General features: G+C 38.1%; 1 pseudogene; it reads right to left on the reverse strand.

Moving 5' to 3' along the window:
- Positions 1-10,782: 10,782 nt before the first annotated feature.
- On the reverse strand, positions 10,783-12,513 carry LOC144225831 (polyadenylate-binding protein 4 pseudogene; annotated as a pseudogene).
- Positions 12,514-12,754: the final 241 nt, after the last annotated feature.

Genomic DNA, 12,754 nt, shown 5'->3' on the forward strand with positions numbered 1-12,754 from the left:
TATGTGGAAACTAATTTGACAATAAACTGTTTGTAAAAAAAAATTGATATAAATTCAGAATTGCATTGAGTTCTTTTAGCAACTGTAATGCAAGACCAATGAGTACTGCTCTTATTTTGTAGAAAATGACACAGAAACACAGGGACAAAGACCTCTAAACATTTGGTCAGCTGGTCAACCCAGAATTGCACCAGCACCCAGGCTTCAGAACCTCCGTTCTCTTCTTTACTTAGATATCTGATGCTGTGTAAATACATGCATTATACCTTCCTTAGCATCCCACCACCACTCTTTGTTTCTAATTATCTGATGATCAGTAAATAAATGTTATGGAAAACATTGCATTTGGATAGTCAGGTCCCTTTTGACACTAAATAAATATGTCAATTCATTTATTCCACAAATAATTATTGTCTTGGAGGCAAAGTTATGATGAAAGTACTCTCTAAGCTCTAGAGTGTTTTTTTGTTTGTTTGTTTGTTTGTTTTTTGTTTTTTTTAATTTCTAGGAGAGAGAGGGAGAGACAGCGTGAGCAGGGGAGGGTCAGAGAGAGAGGGGGTCACAGACTGAAACAGGCTCCAGGCTCCGAGCTGGCAGCTAGCACAGAGCCCGACACGGGGCTCGAACCCACGAACCGCGAGATCATGACCCAAGCGAAAGTCGGACGCTTAACCGACTAAGCCACCCAGACACCCCTAGAGTGTTTTATGTAGTGGATGAAACAATAGACATATAAGCCAACGTGATGACAAGCATAAAATTTATATTCAAAATAAGATGAAAGCACTAAACAGGGATTAATTTTATTGAATAATAAATGTGGCTCATTAAATTTTAGAATATTTGGATTCATGAATATATTTCTCCAGCCAAATAGAACCTCAAAATCTGTTTCTGAAGAATACAGTACACATATCCCTGGGATGTTTTTTTTTATTTATATTTTATTTTACTCTATGTGACAACTTGAAAGCAGAACTTCTAGCATCCATGGGCCATTGTAGTGTAATTTAGTTTGGGAAATTGGTTCTCATGGAAAACTTCACTTGATCATTTTCTCTCTTGTCTGTGAAAAAAATTTGTAAGCTATATTGTACTGAAAACACAACCATGCTCAAAACCCAAGAGTTGCCAGAATAGACAGTTGTTGGTAAAGATTATAAAATACCTAAGATTCTTCTTAACTAGAGATGGAGAGAGGATACTTTGACAGATTGCATATGTAAATGCATCTTCATTCAGAATTACAGAAAAGTAGGTGTAAATCTCACCACACAAACATCTTCTTTTCAAAAGCCATTAAATCCAAATGTCACCAACAAACACAAGATTATCAGGTTGTCAATGAGATCTGAGTCATTATAACATAAACAAAACCAAGGAAACTGACAACCCTTGAAATGGAATGGGCACTGAAGATAGTTGCAAATGACATATCAGATAAAGGATTAATATCCAGAATCTATAAGGAACTCAACAAACTCCACACCCGAAAAACAAACAACCCAGTGAAGAAATNTCATATGACATCAGAAATGATTCCTGCAGTATAAATGTCTCTATCAAGTAAATCCATTTTGACTTCTTCAGATTTCCTAGTAATGTAAATCACAAGATGATAACTGGAATGCCTTAATAAAGGATCAAGGCCCATTCACACCACTTTAACAAAAGTCATATTGGAAAAACAAGGCTGATATTTTGCCTCTAGTCAAAAACCAAGATTCAGACTAAGACTATCATAAGTTAAGATTAAATAAAAATTATCTGAGTAAAGACTTCTTTATGTGGAATTTAAGCCAAATTTAACACAAAACTTTAAATCTGAAACTACTTATATGATAGCAAACAAAACCATAGAGTTATGAGATTTCCTTGAAAGTTACCTTTACTATTAATAAAATAATTTCATTTGAATGAGATTTGAATATGGGTGTAGCCTTACGTAAGGGCTAAAAACCAAGTTAGATTATTTCCCCTAAGAAGTTTGTTAATGATATAGAATTAAAGGAAAGAAACAGATTACTGTGTTGTTGAATCAGGGACAAGGTGCTACAGTCAAACTATAATACTATAAAGGTAATATCACTCCTATATTTTCACTCATTTTATTCACTGCATAATTACAAACAATAACTATAGTTTCTCTATAATCTCAGTTACATTACTCACACACAAAACCCATGAGGAAATGTGAAATGAGGGTGTTATTAACTATTAGAAAAATATCCAAGAAAAATTTAGAAAGAGAATAATTATGGCAGGCCCATGTTAAAAACTGCATTTGCTTTCCATGTAATGGATGGCTGCATTTTAAAAAAATCAAATTTCTTAATAGTCTCACTTTTATTATTTAAAAGACAAAACTGCTCTATCAAAAAGTATATACTTAAGAGTTAAATTCCTCTTATGAAAAATGTCATAAATAATAAATGTTTATTTGAGGCTCATAAAATGAAATATTTGGAAAATCTGTTAGATTGTTAATGCTTTGCACTAAATTTATTTCTCTTTATAACATATATAACTCTCAGCAAAGAAGGCTCTTGTGTCAACCATGTCAGTGTTTTAACAATTTTGGCTGAAAGGAATTCGAGCTAACATGAAATCCCTTTATGATGTTTTAAGCTGTCAGAGCTGCAATTTATGAATTTGCTTCAGGACGAAAGTTCTACTGGTAGCATTCAAAACAAAACAAAACAAAACTTGTATGTATTTGTTACAGCAAAAAGGAAGATTGGAAGTTCAGTTTGGTTATAAGCAAGTATTTCTATCCCCTAATTAGGTCATCTGATTGCAATAATAGGACAGGTAGGTGATATTGCCTGGCGCTGAACAACCTTGGGAGGGGTGTTCACACCTAACCTGTCAGTCCTCGTGGGATAGCTATTGAGAGAAGAGGGACAGTGAGGTAGGCTAACAGTTCAATAATGAGGCACAGGTAGGAGGATCATGGTGATTTGAACTAAGGCGATAACTACTCCTTCCTCCCTTTAAAATTTTGCGAATTTGTTAAATAGATTTTTTGCATACATTTTCACTTTAAAAATGTATTTAAATATTAGTTGCCTTGATTACTAAGTTTTTTTGACGATTTTTAAATTTTTGTGCATAATGTAAGCCTCAAAGCCGATGGTGGGATGAGTTGCAGCATACTCTCTCTTGGGAAGTGCATGACCCGATGCGGGAAGAGCATTTATTGGCAGAAGCCAGGGGACAACCCCCAGGTTTGTGTTTTGAGGATGCTTGGTCAAGCTGGCTGGAGCGTAAGACTGAATAAACAGGATTTGTTGACTTTGGGCACTTCCTGGGGATATGGCATTGAGTCACGTGGCAAGGATCCCGTAGGACCAATAAACCTACTGCTGGAGGGAATCTGAAAAGCCTGGAAAGGTGGTAAAGTGGAAATTGTGTGTGACCCTAGCAGACAGGAGAGGGAGGAATAGACTGCCAAGGGAGATATGTGGGAATGGAGATAATGTGAGGCCAGAAGTTGACTGAAAGACACTGTCCCACGAATACCTAGAGGACATGCCATTTCCCAAGGACATCAGTGATGTCTTGGTGAAAGGAGTCTGTTAGTGGCTCTCTTCTGCAGAAGAGACTGATGGTGGCAGGCATGCATAGATAGACCATGCTCATTCACAGCTAAGGTCCTGGAGGCTACTCGGTGGCTGTGAAACACCAGCACCTAGGAGGTCACTACTGCCCTCAGGCCTGGCAAGTTCACAGAAGCAGCCCAGTGACTGACCTCAGAAAGCAGCAAAGATGGAATGTATGGATAATACAAATAAAGCCACTATGAACACTGGCATACAAGTCTTTGAATGAACATATATTTTCATTTCTTAAGGATTAGTGTCTTAGTGTGCAAGACTGTGAGATTAACCTTTTTTTTAGGAAATTTTTAACTTGTTTTCAAAGTTACAAAAGTTCCAAATACTTGTCAACAATTGATATGGCCAGTCTTTGTAATTTTAGCCATTCTAATAGATGCCCTGTGGCCTTTCATTGTAGTTTAACTTCCATTTCCATTATGACTAATTTCCATTATGAACATCTTCTCATGTGCCCTACTCACCATCCATGTATTTTTATGAAACATTGGTTAAATTTTTGCACATTTTTTTATTATTGTGTTTCTTGAGTTTGAGTATACTTTGTATATTCAAAATATGAGTCCTCTAAGTGCTTAGCAAACATATTTTATTAGTCTGTGCCTTGTCTTTTTTTTTTATAAAGACTTCAGTTTTTAGATTAATGTTAGACTCAAAATAGATTGAGGGAAAGACACAGAGGTTTCCCATACACTCCCTACTCCCAAAAGTCCATAACCTTCCCCATTATCAACATCATTCACATTGGAATGTTTGTTACTAAGAACAAACCTACACTGACACATCAAAATTATTTAAAGTCCATAGTTTACCTAAAGGTTCACTCTTAGCATCATTTATTCTGTGGGTTTGGACCAATGCATAACATGTATCCATCATTATAATATCATACAAAGTATTTTCATTGCCCCAAAAATCCTCTGTTCTCTGATTATTCATCCTACCTGCCCCCCCACCCCCACAACCCTGGCAACCACTGAGCTTTCTCTTGTCTCCATACTTATGCCTTACCAAGAAATTCATATACAGTAAAACCTTGGATTGCAAGTAACTTTCATTCCATGTGTTCCACAAGACGAGCAAATATTTCTAATAAATTTTTTAATATTTATTTATTTTTGCGAGAAAGAGACAGAACTTGAGTGGAGGAGTGGCAGAGAGGTGGGGGGGGGGGGGGCNTCTGAAGCAGGCTCCAGGCTCTGAGCTGTCAGCACAGAGCCCAACTTGGGCTCCAACCCAAGAACCACGAGATCATTACCTGAGCTAAAGTCAGACGCTTAACCGACTGAGCCACCCAAGTGTCCTTCTAATAAATTTTAACTTGATAAATGAGCGATGTCTTCCAATACCAGTTTACATGAGGCCAAAATTCACATGATCACAACTGAAGCAATGGCTCTTTTCTCTCTCTCTCAATCTCTTTCTCTCCTCTCTCTCTCTCTCTCTCTCTGTAGGACTGTGGGTGATTGTCTCTCATGCTTGGAGACTCAGTATCAGGCCACAGTGTTTGGCAGAAATCAGTGATTTTTTAGAACATTGGAAGGTGCCCACAACTGGTACTAGTGTATTTATTGTCACTTCAAAGCACCTATAAACAGTTTCCATATGAGAGTAAACTTAGGAATGCTTTACTGCCTTAGTGTCAGTTACATTAAATACAGTAGATGACAAATTTATTAGTACTGTGCTGTAGTCAACATCCATCAGAGCATGTACAATGACCCCCGTGCAGAAAAACGATGAAAAGAAAGGTAGTAAGTAGTAGGAGATGATTACATTGGAAGTTAAGAAAGAAATCATTGAGAAGTATGAACGAGATATGCAAATGGCTGAAATTCCAAGATTTTATAAAAAGTCTGCAGAGGAGGAGTAGAAAAAAGAAGGAATCTCTCACTTCAAATGAGATTAGGGAGATGTGTAAATGTAAGAAACAGTCCAAAATTTTGTATAAAAGCAACATCCAAATAAAGCTGTAGCAGTGTGAGCGATGAATCTGTTTAACAATGATGCAATGTCACATTTCTATGAAATCCTCAAAAGGAGGCAGAAGCAGGTGTCACTGGATAGGTTCCTTGTTACAGTTGCAAGTAAAGAAGAAGATTCCATTGAGCCAAGATAGCAGTGATTCCATTATTGATACTAAAAATTGTCGAACACAATAACCCTCCTCTCTCATCTCCTTTACACCAGTCACAAAGGTTTGCAAAGGTAAATGCAGGCTTATTTGTTTATCTTTCTTGATGTTTCTTTATTATCTTGTATTATATTAAAGTATTGTAATCTATTTATATAAATTTTGGGGAATTGTGGGCCTATTTTTTTCTTATGGGGAAATTCTCTTTGATATACAAGTGCTTTGGATTACAAGCATCTTTCTGTCACAAATTATGCCAACAAACCGTGGTTCTACTCTGTGTGTATAATTTAATTTTTAAATTAAGCCTTTGGATAACTAGTGTTAGTTCTCCAACTGTATTTTTTCCAGAGTAGTTTATTATATTCTGAGCCACTTCCATTTCCATACTACTGATAGAACTTGCTTGTCAAATATTACAAAAAGTCCGCTGGCATTTTTTTATTAGTACTGCATTGAATCTACAAACAAATTTGGAAAGAATTGAAATCTTAACCATATTTAGTTTTCTAATCCACAAAATTGGTTTCTTGTATATAGATTTTAATTTATCTCAGCAATGTTTCCCTGTTTTAATATAGGCCCTGTATATGGTTTATAAGTTTTATCCCTATTTTATGTTCCTAGTTATTTGATGCGATTCCAAAGCTATTGTTTTCTTTAATTTAAAAGTTTGTTTCTATTATTAATTTTTTGAGGAACCTCCACACTGTTTTCCAGAGGGGCTGCACCAGTTTACATTCCCACCAACAGTGTAGGAGGGTGCCCGTTTCTCCACATCCTTGCCAGCATCTCGTGTTCTCTGATTTGCTCATTTTAGCCACTCTGACTGGCGTGAGGTGGTATCTCAGTGTGGTTTGATTTGTATTTCCCTGATGAGGAGGGATGTTGAGCATCGTAATAGCACTGCTAGAAATTTACCCAAGGGATATAGGAATGCTGATGCATAGGAGCACATGTACCCCAATGTTCATAGCAGCACTCTCAACAATAGCCAAAACATGGAAAGAGACTAAGTGTCCATCAACAGACGAATGGATCAAGAAGATGTGGTTTATCTATACCATGGAATACTACATGGCAATGAGAAACAATGAAATCTGGCCTGTGTAGCAACATGGATGGACCTTGAGGGTGTTATGCTGAGCGAAATAAGTCAGGCAGAGAAGGACAAATGTATGTTTGCACATATAGGAGGATTAGGAGGAACTTAACGGACGATCATGGGGGAGAAGAAGGGGGGAAATGGTGGAGCAGAGAGAGAGAGAGGCAAACCATGAGAGACTCTTGAATGCTGAGAACAAACTGAGGACTGATAGGTGTTGGGGGGGGAGGGGGAGATGGACATGGAGGAGGGCACTTGGGATGAGCACTGGGTGTTATATGGAAACCAACTTGACAATAAACTATTTGTAAAAAAATAATAATAAAAAAATAAAATAAATAATAAAAATAAATAAAAAGTTTGTTTAACTTATTTTATGCTATTCCAAAATTATTGTGTTCTTTAATTTAAAATTTTAATTATTTAAAAAAACAAATGTTTAGTTATTTATTGTTAGTATATGTAAATAAAACTAGTTTTCATGCTGATTATGTCCTTCAACTTTGTGGAACTTATTAATTGTAGTAGAATTTTGGTAGATTGTATGAGATTTTCCATTGGCAATCATGTCATCTGTGAACAATGACAGTTTTAATCCCCTACCAGTCTCGCTGCAGTTTTCTTCCTTGCTCCATTGTATGGGTTAGAACCACCAATATAATGCTGTTTCCATACAATAAGCCTAGATATTCTTGTCTCATTTATGATCCAAATAGGCAAATATTTGATTTTTCACCATTAAGTATGATGTCAGTTCTTATTCCATACCTCTCTCTGTCCCACTTCTAAGGTTAAGGAATTTCCCTTCTATTTGTTATATACTAAGACTTTTTATCACCAGTATTGAGGTTTTTTAAATTTTTTTTGCCTTTATTAAGACCATTCAGCATCTCTTTACTAATTTGTTAATATCATGGCTTATATTGGTTTATTTTCTTTCATGTAGAGCCTACCTTGCAGTCCTGGTAAATCTCACTTGTTCATGTTTGTTTATATGTGTTTGACATATTATTCCTGGATTTTCCTTCATAAAATTTGGTTTAGAATTTTTTCACCTATGTCTGTGAGGGATATTGGTGTTTTTTCTTTTCTTGTGATGACTGACAGGTTTGGTGATGAGGGTATACTGGTCTCATAAAAGGAGTTGAAAAGTATTCCTTCCTGTTCAACTTTCTGTAAGATTTAATGGAGAATTACCATTATTTCTTCTTTAAATTATTGTTAGAGTTTAGTTAGTAAAGCTATATCAACCCGAAATTTCTTCATAAGAAAGAACTGAACTACAACTTCACTTTCTGTAATAATGTTAGAACTGTGTAGATTATTCACTTCTCGACTGAGCATTGGTAGTTTGTGTCTTTCAAAGAAATTGTCCATTTTATTGAGATTCTTCAGTTTATGGGCATAAAGTCATTCATAATTTCTCTTTTTTATTAAACAGCTATAGATATGTACCAATGCCATCGCTCTTATTCCTGATATTAGTATTTGTGTCATCTATTCTTTTTTCCATAACCAGTCCTGTAAAAACTTGTCAATTTTTTTGTGTGTATTCTCAAAGAACTAGCTTTTGGGTTTACTGATTTTTATTTATTTTATATTTTATATTTCATTGGTTTCTACTGTGATTTTTAATATTTCCTTTCAGTTGCTTATTTTTATTGAACTTGCTGTTCTTTTTCTAGTGACTTAAGATGGCATTTGGGAATCACTGATTTTAGAGATTTCTTCTTTTTAATGTATGTGTTCACTTCTATAATGTTCCAGTAAGTACCATTTTTAGCATCCCACAAACTTTGATATTTTTTCCTATTTTCACTATGATGAAAATATATTGTGTTTTCCATATAATAGGGGATTTTCTTTTTTTTTTTTTAATAGTTTATTGTCAAATTAGTTTCCACATAACACTCAGTGCTCATCCCCACAAGTGTCCTCCTCCATGCCCATCCCCCCTCCCCCCCACATCCATCAGTCCTCAGTTTTTGTCAGCATTCAAGAGTCTCTCATGGTTTGCCTCTCTCCCTTTCCCCCACCATTTCCGCCCTTCTTCTCCCCCTTGTTCCTCCGTCAAGTTCCTCCCAATCCTCCTATACGTGCAAACATATGATATTTGTCCTTCTCTGCCTGACTTATTTCGCTCAGCATAACACCCTCAAGGTCCATCCATGTTGCTACACATGGCCAGATTTCATTGTTTCTCATTGCCATGTAGTATTCCATGGTATAGATAAACCACATCTTCTTGATCCATTCATCTGTTGATGGACACTTAGGCTCTTTCCATGTTTTAGCTATTGTGGAGAGTGCTGCTATGAACATTGGGGTACATGTGCTCCTATGCATCAGCATTTCTGTATCCCTTGGGTAAATTCCTAGCAGTGCTATTGCTGGGTCATACGGGAGTTCTATTGTTAGTTTCCTGAGGAACCTCCACACTGTTTTCCAGAGGGGCTGCACCAGTTTGCATTTATAATTGGGGATTTTCAAGATATCTTTTCATTATTGATTTCTTTTATTTAATGCTTATTATTTACTTTTGAGAGAGACAAAGAGAGAAGAGGAGGGACAAATAGAGAAGGAGAGATAATCACAAGCAGGCTCCACACCATCAACGCAGAGTCCGATGTGGGCTTGAACCCACAAACTGTGAGATCATGACCTGAGTCAAAACCAAGAGTTGGAAGTTTAACCACCTGAGCCACCCAGGCACCCCTCATTATTGGTTTCTAATTTAATTATATTTTTCAAAATTTGGAGTAAAAACTCAGTGTAAGTTGATTGCTTTTAAAATCTGTTGAGACTTATTTATAATTTAGAATACGGTTCAGCCCTTCTCTCTCCCACTAGGGTAGTAAAATAGAAGCTCAAGTACTATGGACTTGCAAGGTACATCTTCCTTTTGGGTCTGCAGGCAGCCAGAAGTGGTGGAGCATTAGCGCGCCCCTTGCTGGCCTCCTGACTTCATTTTTAAAGGTTTCCTTTTATTAATTTTCACACATCCTTATTCTTGTTATACTGTATGTAACTTGTAACTTATCTTTGTTCCTTGGCTGTTTATAAACATTTCTATTTATCACAGATTTTGATCAATTTGATTAAAAAGCTGCACTGAGCCTCTCAGTTTTGTGGTTTACAATTTCCATAAAATTAGAGAATTTCAAGCAATTATATCTTAAAGTACTTTTTAAACATATCTTTTGGAGACTTTGAATACCATATATTAGGTTGGTTGAAATTGTATCCAAGGTCAATGATATTCTGTGACTTTTTTTCTCCATGTTTTAATTTGATAAATTTTATAGCATTGTCTTCATTAATTTCACCTTCTTTATATCTAATCAGCTGTTAATCCAGCCAGAAATAATGTAGGTTTAACTCTGGAAGTTTGATTTGGGTGTTTTGTATTCCACTTCCCTACTAAAATTTTAAACACTTGCAATAGAATTATAGTAACCGATTTAATGTCTTTGCTAATTCCTGTCACTTCTGGATGAGCAGGGATTTTTTTCTCCTCATTAAGGGACATATTTTGATTTTTTCCCTCTCTGGTAATCATTGATAGAATTCTAGATACTGTGAATATTTTTTCTCATGGTCCTGAATATTTTATTATTCCTATCAATATCTTTCAGTTTTATTTGAGATAGATTTAAATTACTTGTAACTAACTTGATCTTTTTTTATGAAATTTTTTTTATTGAGAAACTTGACTTAGATATATTAAATAAAACCAATTTATGGGGGAAAAAAATCAAAGTCCACAATAGAAAAACAATAGTTAACACTGTCCTAGCATTAGCAGAAGCCAGAGAATGTATTTTTTAATTGAAAAAGTCTAGGCACTTCATAATTGACCTTTTGTTATAAAATGACGTGCTGAATTTGTAATTTGTTGTTCTTAGTATTGAGGTCCATAGGATAAGCTAGGAAATCTTCAAATCTTGAGTTAACTTCAATAAGGGGTTATTTGACCCATTATTAATTATTACTTTTTCCTTCTCTAAGAGGTAGCAAAGGCAACAGAAACCATTTTCTGAGCAGCTTCTCTTGTGGCCTGAGGAATGTCTTAGAGGGGAGAGGTCCAGTCGACTCCGGTTGGCCCCCTTAGAGTGAGGGTTCAGCAGATTGTGGCTTGTGTAGCAGCTCGGCTTTGCCAGTCCTGTAGTCTTCACGGTCAGTTTGGAGGCATTGTTTGGGTGAACAGAACACCCGGCAGCTGCTTTGGCTCCTGGGAGGCGCTGTGGCCCACATGCAGGTGGCCCAGCCCTGCGCGTGGAATGTGGCTGGGGTGCCCGCAGAGGCTGTACACAGAGTGCGAGGGCTGCAGACACGGGAGCGTGTTTGTGGGGTACCGGCAGCAAGAGCAGCGTGAGGCCTATGTTCTGCACTTCAGCTGCAGAGACACCAACACCCTGGGCGGTGCTTCAGAGGCCACAAGCGGATGGAGCGTCACGAGCTGGAGCCAGGTGGTGAAGAGTTGGACAAAGCCCAGACTGGCTCAAGTGCGTGGTATTCCTTGGAAGCCATGAGGTCTCCTACCTTGTTGCCAGCATAGAGTAGGCCTCATCGGTGCTAACTGGTGAGGTGTAGGGTGTAAACATCTTCCCTGAGGCTGTGGAGCCCCTGACACAAAGTAGCTCCCAGCTGCAGGCTGGAACAGATTTAAGATGGCACGGGCCATCTGCTGCATATACTTGGTGGTCCGCTGATTCTTTCTCTCTTCCCTCCTGTGGGCCAGGGCAGCATAGAGTGGCATGGAGCCTCCATGCCTCTATTCATGTCGGTGACTACTTTGACTGCCTCTTCAGGGGAGGAGAAACACAGGAAGCCAAACCCTCTGCTTTCCCCTCCTCCAGCATTACCTCTGCCCAGGTGAGTGATCTGAAAGGAGAAAGCTCTTGGCTTAAGTTCTTATCATCAATGGTGTCACCCAAGTTCTTTAATGTAGAGGTTCACTTCCTGATATTGACGAATTGCCTCATTTCAGCTGTTCAAATCTCCATTTTTAACACAACCTGTCATTCACTTTTTATTTTCTGTGACGGGCCTATAAACACAACTTTTCTTTTCCATTCACCTCTTCCAGGCCTTTATTGGCATCTTCATGCTTTTCACGGCTCACAGAGTCAAAGCATTTGGATTTCTCGCTGGGATTTCTTACCGCCTTGACACTTAACGTCTCGACAAATTGGCTGAATATTTCTTTTAGACTCTCATCATTCACCTCTTCCTTAAAGTTTTTGAAATGAGCATTGGTGAATTCCTTGGGTTGGGCTCAGCTTCTCACTCTTGGGAGACCAGGGCCTGCTCACAACACTCCATAGTCATCAAGGAGCAAAGGCCTGTCACCAGCCTCCTAGGCCTCCAAGTGGACAAAGGCATAACCACTAGAGCTGTTCTCATCACACACCACCTCGCAGGACAGAATGTTTCCAAAAGCAGAAAAAGGATCATGAATTGCCTTGCTTCCTAGAGATTTGTCCACATTGTCGAAGAAGACATTCCTCATACCAGATTTTTGCAGAGGGAGAAAGCATGATATAAACTGGCTTTCCCTTAATCACCTCAGATTTCATGGTGTCCAAGGCACACCTGGCATCAATCAGCTGCTGGAAGTTGGCGGAGTTATAACCCAGGGAGCAGAGGTGATCACGTCAGGCCTGGCGGGATAGCACGGGCACCACAGGACAACTTTCCATCCGGCAAGTCTTCCTTGCTTTCTGAGTGCAGTAACTCCCCTACTGGGACAGCTAGGGGAACCAGAGTTGATCTCCCCTATCCCCACCAGGAGGATGTCCCGTGAGGATCACACAGGTCAGAGGGGGTCTTATCAGCGCTGTGGCCCCGGCTGCGCCCATAGCTGGCATGGAGTGGAGCAGAGAGAAGCTGTGACTC

Source organism: Crocuta crocuta, unplaced genomic scaffold (genome assembly GCF_008692635.1).
Source record: "Crocuta crocuta isolate KB4526 unplaced genomic scaffold, BGI_CrCroc_1.0 scaffold465, whole genome shotgun sequence".
In the NCBI taxonomy this organism is placed as follows: Eukaryota; Metazoa; Chordata; class Mammalia; order Carnivora; family Hyaenidae; genus Crocuta; species Crocuta crocuta.